Source organism: Arctopsyche grandis, chromosome 1 (assembly GCF_051622035.1).
Source record: "Arctopsyche grandis isolate Sample6627 chromosome 1, ASM5162203v2, whole genome shotgun sequence".
NCBI classification, from domain to species: domain Eukaryota; kingdom Metazoa; phylum Arthropoda; class Insecta; order Trichoptera; family Hydropsychidae; genus Arctopsyche; species Arctopsyche grandis.
In genome coordinates this window covers 12783030-12796640 of record NC_135355.1, presented here as the reverse complement: position 1 = coordinate 12796640, position 13611 = coordinate 12783030, and the positions used below count along the sequence as shown (strand labels likewise).

The 13611-nt window shown below is 32.5% G+C and overlaps 2 protein-coding genes across 4 annotated transcripts in view; one reads left to right on the top strand and one right to left on the bottom strand.

The window, feature by feature from the left end:
- LOC143914228 (uncharacterized) overlaps nt 1-13611 on the bottom strand; it is a 151072-nt gene that overhangs the window by 12487 nt on the left and 124974 nt on the right. Inside the window, exon 2 of one of the 2 annotated variants that reach the window (XM_077434365.1) lies at nt 2683-2774. The exons of the other annotated variant lie outside the window; for it this stretch is intronic. The gene's annotated coding sequence lies outside the window, so the exon portion shown is untranslated. Of the gene's footprint in view, nt 1-2682; nt 2775-13611 lie in introns of those variants that run through there. 2 annotated transcript variants of the gene reach the window in all.
- LOC143914291 (neuropeptide FF receptor 1-like) overlaps nt 1-13611 on the top strand; it is a 97232-nt gene that overhangs the window by 40981 nt on the left and 42640 nt on the right. The window lies entirely within an intron of this gene.

The window sequence follows — 13611 nt, the reverse complement described above, 5'->3', positions numbered from 1 at the left end:
CATACTTTGCCATATTGCTCATTTTGGTCATCAATATAAGTAAATGGATCTTCCTCCATTACGATAGAGATAAAATATCGTTTAAGACGCGTTTCAAGTTCAAAATTTTTAAATCAGGGTGACGTCTCTGTAGTCGTTAATTTATACATAGATGGCGGTAATAAAAACATAGATGGCGGTAGTAAAAAAAAATTATTGGTATTTTTATTCAAAATAATAATTTATATAGCTTAATATTATATAAAAACCTAATTAGTTCACTCAAAGTGTTAATAATGAATGTTTTCGATATTCTTGTCGATGGAAATATCGATCCATATTGCTTTTACGGCCAAAACTCTCGGCAGACATTTGACTGTTCTAGGTAATAATTAGACGTCAGTCATATATTTCATATATTTCAAATAAAATAACAATTAAATTAATTTGTAAACTAAAAATTAGAAAATAAAAACTGGTAAAAATAGTTTTTTAAAAACAAACCTCCTTTTAGTTTTGTATATAATATTAAGATAAATGTATATAAAAAATAATGTTCTAAAATATAAAAAATAATTTTTTTGTCGCTTTTATATCATCACTTACGCGGCCCAAACCTCTTAGTATATTTAATTACATTAGTTTAAGCCGGGATCATAATTTTGATTGAAACCCCAATCATTGAAATCTTTTTGATTGAAATTTTAATCCCACCATTTGTACATTTGCTGTTGAAATTGCCTTTTTATGTTAATAAATTAGTTTTATTTAATTTTTTATTATTTATTTATTTAATTATTTTATTTTATAATTATTTTTTATATTTTAGAACATTATTTTTTATATAAATTTATTTTTTTACTCCATTGTCGATCCATTATCGCTTCTCACAACTACTGCATACAGTAACGAATTAAGTTGCCTTGGGTGGTAAAATTGAAATGGGCCCTATATAATTATACTAATTTAATTTAATAAATTAAACAATATACTAGTATCTACATAGAGATTTTCATTATTTCAATATACAAGTATTCATTTTGTAACTACTGATTAAGGCATATAATGAAAAAAAATTTCGGATATGACCAACCCACGACTTTATCTATGTATTTGAGGAATATAGGAAGTATAAACAGAAACATACATATGTACACGTTCACATATACCGGCTATGAAAGCATTTTTGATACAAATTGAGCCCAAAAGTAGGGAAACTTACAAAAGAAAAAGTTATACTTCAGGTCGTTCAATTTTGTTCAAATTTTTTTATTACTTAAAATTACTATAAATATTATAAAGATGAAATATCAATAAAATAGATATTATTTAAAATCTCAAAATAAAATAATGATAAATATTGATAAAAATAAAATAAAATAATGATAAAAAAAAGTATTGTTTCGGGCTTACGAATTCCAGCTAAAACATTATCAACTCTAAATTATTACATAAAGAATACAAATATAAATTTTCAGCTTGATAAGTTCAGGGTAGGGTTTCTGATTTCCCGTACTTTTTCAATTCTCGGTACATGGGACGGAGCCCGGGATCGTTCCCATGTCCCGGAATATTTTTTTAAAGAAAATATATTTTTTTCTCAATTTAATACATTTTTTTACTAACAAAAAAATATTTATTTATTTCTAAAATATAAAAAAAGTACATAATATATCTATTAACTGGAAAAAATGTAATTATAAAAGTAAACTTATTTATAGTAGCTTCTTAAGAGGGCTAGACACCATCGCCTTGTCCATACAAACGTATTACACTCCTTTCCTCAATTATGGCACTAGAGAAATTATTTAATATCCTATGGATATCCACCATAGGCATGTTTCTATTTTTATTTTTTTGATTACTTATTTTTTATAGGAGCTAGGAGCCACCAAACACCAATCCTCGTTTTTACACCCACAAATGATTCCAGCGTGCTAATTTAACGGTTGATTTTTAAAAAAATACGAATACACAAACATATCTTTCTCATACCGATGATGATTTTTTTTTTTTAAATTGGTCCAGTTTCGGAGGAGAAAACTGGAGAATACGAAACCTCGATTTTATCGATTTAAAATAGGTATTATCTGGTCGAAGTGAAACTGTCGCATTCACTCAACATATATATTGATATATGTCCAAATATTGTCGCATTCACTCAATATATATGTACATACATTCACTCAATATATGTATGTATCGAAGAAAGGAACGGCAACAAAATTAAGGTTTCGGGTATCCAGCCCTCTTAAGAAAACTAAAATATTTAAATAAGAATCCGAAAGCCTATTCCTAGATTTGGTACAAAATTTTTCAGCAATGGAAAAAACTCTTTCAGTTTCGGTCGAACTTGGTTTTATTGTTAAAAGGGACAAAAACAATTTTTTTAAATGATCGGGTTTTTCTCCCGTCAGCATATATATTTTAATTTAATATTTTGTATATTTGTCTTTGATAACTCCTTATTTAATTTTTCATTCATCGTCAAAAACACAATTATTTCATCTTCATCTGAATCTAAAAGTGTTTCTTCCATTGTGGAATCGTCAATACAACAAGTATATACACGCTTCATAATAGTTTCACAGTAGGACAGCGGTTTCCAAACTTTATGCTACTACGCCTCCCTAAAAAAAATTTTTTTTTCCGCGCCTCCCTACCTTTTATTTTTTAATAGATATAATAATATAGACACGTTTTAAATAATAAACCTTTATTTAAAAAAAATACTGAACACTACAATAGACAGAATAATAAAAAGGTTTTGCTATAACATAAATTTATACGATCACCTATATTTATTTTTATATTAAATTAATAATTAAACTACGTCTAACACATCAAAATTTAGTGCGAAGGGTGTTGTTGTTTATTGGCACAAAGTTAATCAAATCTTGGGGGGCAATATGGAGAGTGCCACTCGTAACTCCTTTTCTACTATTAACCTGGCTCGATATTTGGTTTTCATTGCAGCTAGTGCCGAAAAGCCCGTTTCGAATAAATAAGACGTTATAAACGGTAGAAGCACTTGTATTGCTTTGCAATACAAAGATTCATACTATCCACTAAGATTCATCCAAAATTTAATTCTGGTTTAATTCTGAAACTTTTGTTTTAGTGAGCTATCGCATGATAATTCTATGAATTTTTCTTTTTCGATGGTTTTCAGCTCGAATGCATCTTCTTCATTATAGTTAAATGGATTCTGTATCCACAAACATTTTGAGAAATCAAAGTCTTTGAAATAATTGGAAAAATGCAGCACTAAACCATCCAAGTGGTCAGTAAAAAGATTTTTACTTGCTTCAATATTGACTGTGGCCCAGAAATCTTTGGAAAGTGAAAACATATCCAACTCATTCTTTTGTAAATTTGATTTCCATAACTTTTTAATGAAAGCTTTTACTTTGTCTTTTTGAACAAGTTGATGTACTTGTGATCCCTGCATTGCTTTATTTAAACCGCTCAATTTTCCAAAAATTTTAACCAAATAGGCAAGTTCATGTCTCTTCATGTTGGTTTTCTTTGAGAAAGGTTGGTTTTCTTTGAGAAAGGTAGAAAGAAAAATAAAAATAAACATTCATGCATTGAATTTTTACTGTTAAGCTACGATATGAAGTTTTATTTATTTGTAGATATTATGGTATGAAAATTATTTTTTTACTAAAAAGTTTTGGCGCCTCCCCTGGCAATAGTCCGCGCCTCCCAGTTTGGAAACCGCTGCCGTAGGATATACATACATTCGCTGTTATTACAACATTTAAAGAATGTTTTGTTCGGTATAAAATTAGAATTATTTAAAATTTGTGTTCAAAAAATCAGTTTCAGGCTTCTTCTTTCTTCGATTTTAATTTTCAATTCTCGGAATAATTCAAGGTCAAGTCCTTGAGATTTTCCAAAACTAGAATTACAAGAAACGATTTTGGCCATTATGCTCATAAAACTTCCAAGTTCGGGGAATACGCTGTACTTACTGCTAAACAACAAACCTTTGAGAATATTTTACGATTCTTTGTGTATTTGATTTATTATTTCCCTTCGTGCAGTCGTGAAAATATTGTATATTTTCAAGATTTTTTAAAATCCTATTCCCAGGATTCGAGATAAGAATTCCCGGGACACGGGACAGCAAAAATTCCGTGAATTCCCGGGAATGTCTGTCCCGGGTCTAACCGGGTCTAACCGGGTCAGAAACCCTAGTTCAGGGGTCTGGACAGAATAGTGTACACATTTTTGACTTTTCTAAGAAGAAAAAATCCCACTTCCGGTTTATTTTCGAGAATTCTTTAAAAATTTACCTAAATTATAGTAAAATGATTTTCAATAATAATGGTAAATGAAAAACAACATATATAGGTTTTTTTTATATTATTAGATATGTATAAAAATTAAAAATACATAAAAACAATATTATTTTAGATCATCACATATGTACATATTTACTTCTTCTAATCCACTTCTAATCAAGTTTTTGTCCACATACATATGTATATTTCTTTGGTGAAAAAATCCGAGCAAAACAAAATGACTTTGTATCTAACGTTTCAATATTACATATTTTCATTATTCCCCGTATTCATAAATTGGTTTTAATATTATTTCCGATTTCATCATATGATACGATTTGATTTCAATATCTTTTTTATTGATTGTACCTATACATATGTATGTACATACATACAAAATACAATAGATGGATATTAGTACTGCGGTCCAATTTACTACATCATTTCCCTTGTATTCTATTTATTCCGAACGACAAACCCACCTTTCATTTTTACACTTAATTTAGCTCGAAGACGAAAAGCGTGATTGAAAAACCATTATTTATAATGATTAAATATATATACATAGGTACATACTGGAGAAATTAAGCTGTGTTGGAGCGACCGTGAACACACGCATGTAGTATTGAAGATATTAAAAATCTAATGGGTAATAATCTTTTTTGGCAGCGATTTACCCTCGTCAATTTCCCGACGGATTTATCCGCTCAAAGTATGGGAGAATTGTGCGACAGCAAACATTTACGCTTTGCGCCAAATTACACAAGACTATGGGAGTCAGTTGTAAGAGTAAACTGCCACTTTGGGTAAAAATATGCTTACCAAATTTTATAAATAACTTGGTATTAAGCTTCAACTTCTAGATATGAAATTTAAGTTCAATAAAGCAAAAGGTATCTGAGAAAAACCTCGATTCTCGAGAGTAAAAGTACTACTTCCGGGAGATGTAATTCCACAGGAGACAATCCAACAAGTGACTTCGTGTTCACAGAGAGGACAGCGGAGGAAAAAAGGGCTCCTGAATGGCAGCAAGTTCCCACCCAGAGAAGCAAAAAGCGGAATCTGGAATCACCGTCTCCAGAGTCACGAATCAAACTTAAAAATAGATAATCGACGCTTAATCAAGACTGCAATGATCAAGATTTCCCAACACAGAAAAAAGTAAACAAACCCCCACCAATATTTTTATATGGGATTAAAGATATTTCCAAGATGATAGAGCTATTCCAAACAGCAACAAATAAGGAGGACTTTTCTATAAAGTCCACCACAAAAAACCAAATCATTATAACATGTAAGGATGCAAGCACATACAAAAAGGTAATATATTTGGTAAGATCAAATGCACTAATTGGACACACATTTACGAAAAAAGAAGAAAGGTGTACAAGAATAGTGATAAAAAATCTTCATCCCTCAACTCCACTGGAAATTATCAAAAAGGAAATAGAGGCAACCGGCAACAAAATCATGGGGGAAATTATTAACTGTAAATACGGCCCTAATAAAATACCCACATCTACATTCTTTGTAAACTTGGAACCCGGTGAAAATAATAAAATAGCTAAGCAAATTACAAATATTTTCCATCAAAAAATTGTAATCGAAGAAGCCAAAAAAAAGACAACAATTGTCCAATGCTACAGATGCCAGCAGTACGGACATACAAAAAATAATTGCATGCGCCCGTTTACATAGATGCGTGAAATGCGCCGAAGGACACAAAACATCCAAATGTCCTAAAACAGACAAAAACACACCAGCTAAATGTGCATTATGTCACAATGAACACCCAGCAAACTACAAAGGCTGCAACGTTTACTTAGAAATCATGAAAAGAAAAGGAAAAACAAGAAATCAACCACTTCAAGACAAAATAACAAATCATTACAACGAAATAATCCCCGTATAAGCCGGCCAGCAAGCGCAAGATACAGAGCATAACCAAACTAAGCAAGATGGAAAAAAGCAAAGACAGTTCGCCGATGTTGTGAAGAATGGAGCCAACGAAATGGAACCACAGCATATACCCGGAGATCTGCTCCACGAACTGATCCGAAAACAGGCAGAAAAAATGGACACTCTCATACACCAAATGGGTACCCTAATGGGACTGATCACAATGCTAGTGAATAAACTATGTCAATAAAAGCAAGAATCACTCAACAAATAACATCCCTATTATTAGGAGTTAAAACAAAAATACTCGAAAAATATCAAAGGCATTAAATCACTTAGAATCGCAGCATGGAATATCAATGGTATAAACAATAACCGAGAAGAATTGGAAATCCTTATCAAAACACAATTTATAGACATAGAATTGATCTCAGAAACTCATCTCACCGTACAAAAGACATTCAAATTACATGGATATTCGGTATACAAAACTAATCATCCTGATGGAACTGCACATGCAGGCACCGCAATAATAATAAAAAATACAATAAAACATTACGAACTATCTGAATATAAAACTGAACATATTCAAGCAACATCAATAAATGTGCTGGACTGGAGAGGACCATTAACTATCACAGCAATTTACTGCCCACCTAGACACAAAATAACTACAGAAATGTACAATGACTTCTTTAAAACTCTAGGACATAGATTTATCATTGGAGGAGACTGGAACGCAAAAAAAACTCATTGGGGCTCCAGAATTACACTACCAAGAGGCAGACAACTGAAAAATAGCATTGATATGAATTCTATGCAAACACTGTCGACAGGAGAACCTACATTCTGGCCAGCCGATGTAAACAAAAACCTGACCTGATTGACTTTTTTATAGTCAAGGGGATCTCTTCGCTTTATATGAATGTGGAAAATTGCATGGACGGTTCGTCTGATTACTGTCCTATCATAATAACATTGAGCACAACACTAATTCAAAAAGAAAAAAGACAAACACTGTGCAATAAACAGACTGGGAAGCATTCAAAACATACTTGGAGGAAAATATTAACTTGAAAATACCACTTAAAATAGGAAATGAAATAGAAGATGCAACTAGATATATAACTAACTTAATACAAATAGCAGCCTGGAAATCTACGCCCTGTCAAAACGAGAACACAAAACAGAATCTTAACTACCCCAAAGCAATAAAAATAAAAATACAAGAAAAACGAAGATTAAGAAGAATATGGATCTCAAGCCGATTACAAGCAGATCGCAAATCATTTCAAAATCATCAAGAGAACTCAAAATAATGCTAAACGAAATTAAAAATGAATCCTTCAACCAATATTTAAGCAACCTGACATCCAAAGCGAATGAATACTCGCTTTGGAAAGCTACTGGGAACTTCAAGCGACCACAGCAGTCAGTTCCACCAATACGCAACCCAAATGGCGGATGGGGAAGAAATGACGATGAAAAAGCCGAAATTTATGCAGAATTTCTTCAGGATGTATTTAAACCCAATGATGCAGAAGATGAATCCGAGGAAGAGATAGATAAATTTTTAAAAACAGATTTTCAGATGTGTAAACCCATAAACAGCATAACACCTAAAGAAATTATAAAACACATAAAAATGCTAAATCCTAAAAAAGTTCCTGGATTTGATCTAATCACTGCGTTAATTTTAAAAGAACTACCGAGGAAGGGAATCGTATTCTTAACTATGCTGTTCAACAGTATTTTAAGAACATCATATTTCCCAGCGCTCTGGAAAGTGTCTCAAATCATGATGATACCTAAGCCCGGCAAACCCCCAAACGAAGTATCCTCTTATAGACCGATTAGCTTACTGACCTTGAACTCAAAACTATTTGAGAAGATACTACTGACTAGAATCCTACCTGTAGTAACGGAGGAAGGAATAATTCCAGAACACCAATTTGGGTTCAGAGCAAACCACTCCACAATCTAGCAGGTCCATAGAGTGGTCCAAAAAATCAGACAAACTCTGGAAGATAGAGAATACTGCTCTGCAGCCTTCTTAGACATACAACAGGCATTTGACAGAGTCTGGCACAAGGGGTTGCTATATAAGGTCAAAAAGGAGCTCCCACACACTCTATACACAAATATTAAATCGTATATTGAGGACAGAATATTCCAAGTGAGACAAGGCGAGGCGTTTTCAAAGCTATACAAAATCAGAGCGGGAGTACCACAGGGATCCATTTTGGGACCAATATTATACACGATCTACACAGCAGCCATCCCAACACCAAACAAAAATGTCACAGTAGCAACGTACGCCGATGACACAGCATTCCTAACAAGTAGTAGCGACCCCACGCTCGCATCGGAAGTGCTACAGGATCAATTAAATGGCTTCCAAGAGTGGATGAAAAAATGGCGAGTGAAGGCTAGCACTGGCAAATCTGTTCATGTCACATTCACACTTCGACGAGGGAACTGCCCAGTAGTCAGACTGAAAAACGATGAGCTGACTGAAAGTACCACAGCAAAATACCTGGGTTTCACCATTGACAGGAAACTGACATGGAAAGATCACATCAAAAATAAAAGACAGGAACTCACCCAGCGGCTACACAAAATGAACTGGTTGATAGGAAGAAAATCCAGTCTAACATTAGAGAATAAAATTTTAGTAAATATGTCAATCCTAAAGCCAGTCTAGACATATGGTATCCAACTATGGGGAACGAGTAGTAACTCTAACGTGGAAATCTTACAACGATTCAAAAATAAAGCCCTTAGAATAATAACAAATGCCCCATGGTTTGCGAGAAACACTGAAATTCATCAACATGTATCTATACCATCAATTAAAACGGAAATAGAAAGTTATACAAAAAACTACAAGCGTAGACTCGAAACCCACTCAAACGAGCTGGCAAAAGCTCTTATAAAGTCTAGTGCAAAAGACACTAGACTAAAGCGCCGCAGAGTGCTCGAGTAATGGATAAAAAGTTGGCAATTAATGAATTGCCAAATCTTCTGATAAATTAATTGTTATAAAATCTGCTTATGACCGACTGGTCGACTGCAAATAACTTTATTTTATTTTTTAAATTTATGCTAATTATAAATGATTTTACATGTCATTTTATATTCCCCATGGGTTTTATCAAAGTTTTCAAAAAAGCGAATATACCAAAATTTCAAATTAGCTACCCGAATATGATGGTATCAGTTTATTTGTAAAAAGGCCAATTTACATTGCTTACACGATAATGGTGAGTTGATACCTGGAAAAAATCATGTAATGTATTTTTATACGCAGCGAACAATTAACAATCAACTACAGTTCCTACTCAAAAAATTGCGAGTTTTGCGACATACGTGTTTGTTCTAATCATAACTTCGTTATTTCTTTAGCATATTGTTAACAAAACATAATTATTTTAAACTATGTACAAAATACAGTTATCTTGTATATCTGCAAAACAAAACAGACTTAAAACCCGTTTTAATATAAAGAGACTTAAAACCCTTTGTTCATTGTGCGCCAAGGGCCAGAGTGCGAGAATCTTTTCAAATATTGAAAAGATTCTCAGCTGAGACCTTTTGCTGTCTGATTGTCCTAAGGGTAATTAGGGGTTTAATATTTTTTATTTTATAAAATTGATGGATTTAATATTTAATTTTGAATTTTTAAATGTACAATATCAATTCTTCAGAAATTGGTCGCTGCAGGGATATTTCCACCGAAAAAAACTTGAAAGCGTATTTGAAAGCGAAGAAGGTTTCCATTCGAAAAATCGCCAGAATATATTTGTTGTATGTAAAAAGTCTTTCAACTTTTAAATCTAAAGGAGTTAGCATTTCTGAAGAATGGAGCTTAATTTCAATTTCTACGTACGGAAACAAACAAAGGAGCGCTAAAGTAGCATCATTTGAAATCACAAGCGCATATTAACGCCGAAAAAAATATAGTACGTTCGAAAGAGCAGCCTTTTGAAAAGATTTAAGATATTATGAATGACTCAACCAGTAAAATTTTTTATCAACCATATATATATATATATATATATATATATATATATATATATATATATATATATATATACATATTTATACATATATGTACATATTTATACATATATGTACATATATTTTTAATGCTAAGAAGAAGACCCAACAACTAACAAGACTAACTGAACACGTGAAGAAAAACTTTAATATGAAGAGAAGTACCGGAATGGTATGTCTCGACATAGAAAAGACTTTCGACACGGTTTGGCACGATGGAGTCATTCATAATCTCCTCATTCAGAAAATACCAAACTACCTAATTCTCATCATAAAATCATACCTAACTCATAGAAAGCTAATATATATATATATATATATATATATATATATATATATATATATATATATATATATATATATATATATATATATATATATATATATATATATATATATATATATATATATATATATATATGTATATATATATATATATATATATATATATATATATATATATATATATATATATATATATATATATATACATATATATATATATATATATATATATATATATTTAAATAAAGTTAAAGATATGGAATCGACTGGTTTCGGAAAGACAAAGGCACAAAAAAATGAAAATTATGAAAAAAATGAAAAATATGAAAATAATGAAAAATATGAAAAAAATGAAAACAAATGAAAAAACTGAAAATAATGAAAAAAAATGAAAAAAACTGAAAAAAAATGAAAAAACTGAAAATAATGAAATAATGAAAAATATGAAAAAAATGAAAAATATGAAAAATGAGGAAAAAAAAAAGTTTACAGCAATTTGGCCGAGTGCAAGGTAAAATCGGCTTACTTTTACATTAGAGGCCATGACGATACGGCGCAATATTGCTTACGTCGCATTGTCGAGTACTTGCAATACGAATGCATACATGTGCATTCGTAGCTACGCGTCAGAATACAAGTCAGCAAAAATGTTTCGACGTTTATCGAACGAAAAATTATGTATAATCGCGCTGTTGTTGGAAGAAGAAGCTCAAGAAGGCAATAAAAAAGCACCGAGGCGTTTTGATGTGCATCCCATGTTAAAAAATAGAAAAACCGAAGGAGAGTTTTGGACACTGTATAAGAAGCTTGTGGATGATGGAGAAATTTTTTTTAAATATTTCCGTAAAAAATTTAAATTCTTTTTAAATATTTGCGCCAAAACCATGTCGAAAGGTTGAACAGCTGTCAACTGTCACTATCGATAACTAGTGTTGGGCCCGTTGATTTCAACGGGTGGTTTCGAAAAGGAATTGAAACTCGAATAAAAATAAAGTTAAAGATATTGAATCGACTGGTTTCGGAAAGAAATTGATGCACGAATGACAAATTACGAAGTGATTACGAATTACGAATTACGTTTTGTGCATCGCCGACCCCCCGACGCCTTTGCCCCCAGCGCCCCCGATGCCTCCGTCGCTCCGGGGCCTTCGGCCCCAGCGCCGCCGACGCCTCCGGCGCCCCCAGCACCCCCGATGCCTTCAGCACCCCGGAGGCTTCGCCCCTAGCGCCCCCGATGCCTTCGGCATCCCGGGGGCTTCACCCCCAGCGCCGCCGACACCTCCGGCGCCCCCAGCGCCCCGATGCCTTCAGCACTGCGGAGGCTTCGCCCCCAGCGCCGCCGACGCCTCCGGCGCCCCCAGCACCCCCGATGCCTTCGGCACCGCGGGGGCTTCGCACCCAGCGCCCCCGGCGCCCCGGCGCCTCCGACGCCCGGAGCACATAAATGAAAAATATGAAAAATATGAAAAAAATGAAAAATATGAAAAATATGAAAAAAACTGAAAAAACTGAAAAAAATGAAAAATATGAAAAAACTGAAAAAATTAAAAAAATTAAAAAACTGAAAAAATGAAAAAAATGGAAAAAATTAAAAAAATGAAAAAACTGAAAAAATGAAAAAAATGAAAAAACTGAAAAAATCAAAAAAACTGAAAAAACCTGAAAAAAACTGAAAAATATGAAAAATATGAAAAATATGAAAAAAATGAAAAATATGAAAAATATGAAAAAAATGAAAAAAAAAATAAAAAATTCCCCATACTGGTTGATGGTTGATCGTCCGTCACATACAAATATACAAATATATATATTTAGCGACAGTCCGTTTTTATATATAGTATTGGTCCAAAACAGCAAAGCGGTAGACTCATGGCACGTAATTCGCGTGTATATTCCCACGATGGCCAAAAAAACGGATACGATACGTTGACGGATGTTGCTGTCAGGTATGAACAGGAAATGTCGGGTACTGCTGTAAGCCTGCCGTGGCGTAAACGTGACGGTTGGTATGAATATACCCATACAAAATGTACCAAAGAATACTTTTCGCACGGCCGGATACCTGCTGAAGTCGGTACGTGCTGACTAGGTATGAACAGACCTAAAGTCGTCTCGTCGAAAAATTAATTTATCGATTTTTATCGATTCATTCATTATGTTCGGCGAGAGTTAGGACACACACACACACACACACACACACACACACACACACACACACACACAGATTACCGTCTTTATATATATGATGCTTCACATGTATGGAATAACGCCTCGAATACTAACCTTTCCAAACTCCAAATATATAAATCCCTAAAAATAATTTATAATACACCCATATATACTAACTTGAAAAAACTGCATGCCATATATAATATTAAGTTTGTTACCGACATTACTAACAAACTAACCAGTATATTCTATGACAGAATCACTAATAACCATACAAACACACCTGTGAAGAGTCTCGGTGATTACAACAAAATGTCTATATCCTTCAGGTATAAACACAATCTGCTTTAGATCATCGACTTTAGAGACATTTTAATTAATATTATGTATTAGATGTATTATGAGCATTTATAAGAATTGTAAATAGGTTTTTGAGCTCTTTTTCCGATTATGCTGTACATTAACATTAGAATATGTAATATAATACTATGATTACTAACAAAATTAAATTAAAATTGTAAAATATAAAATGATCAGTAGATCAGTAGCTATTAAAATAGATATAAGATGTATTGTGAAAATAATTTATTAATAATAAAAAAATTTAAAAATCAAAAAAAAATTGGGAGCGCGTCGTGCTTTTTATGGTGGACTCTCGAGCGAAACGGCGACTTGAATTCTTGTTTATTACATAAAACTTACCATAATCGACCCAAATTAACTTCAATAGATGAATATTGTAATAATAATATTATTTGCTCTGAGACTTCAAAAATATTATTGAAGAATTTATTTGACTCTTTTCAATAATAAACACATAGTGTTTCATAATATTTTTCTCTTGTATTTTATTTGCATGAACAATTTTCTATGTACAGGTATGTATATATATACATACATACATACATACATTTGTACATTTTATTTATTA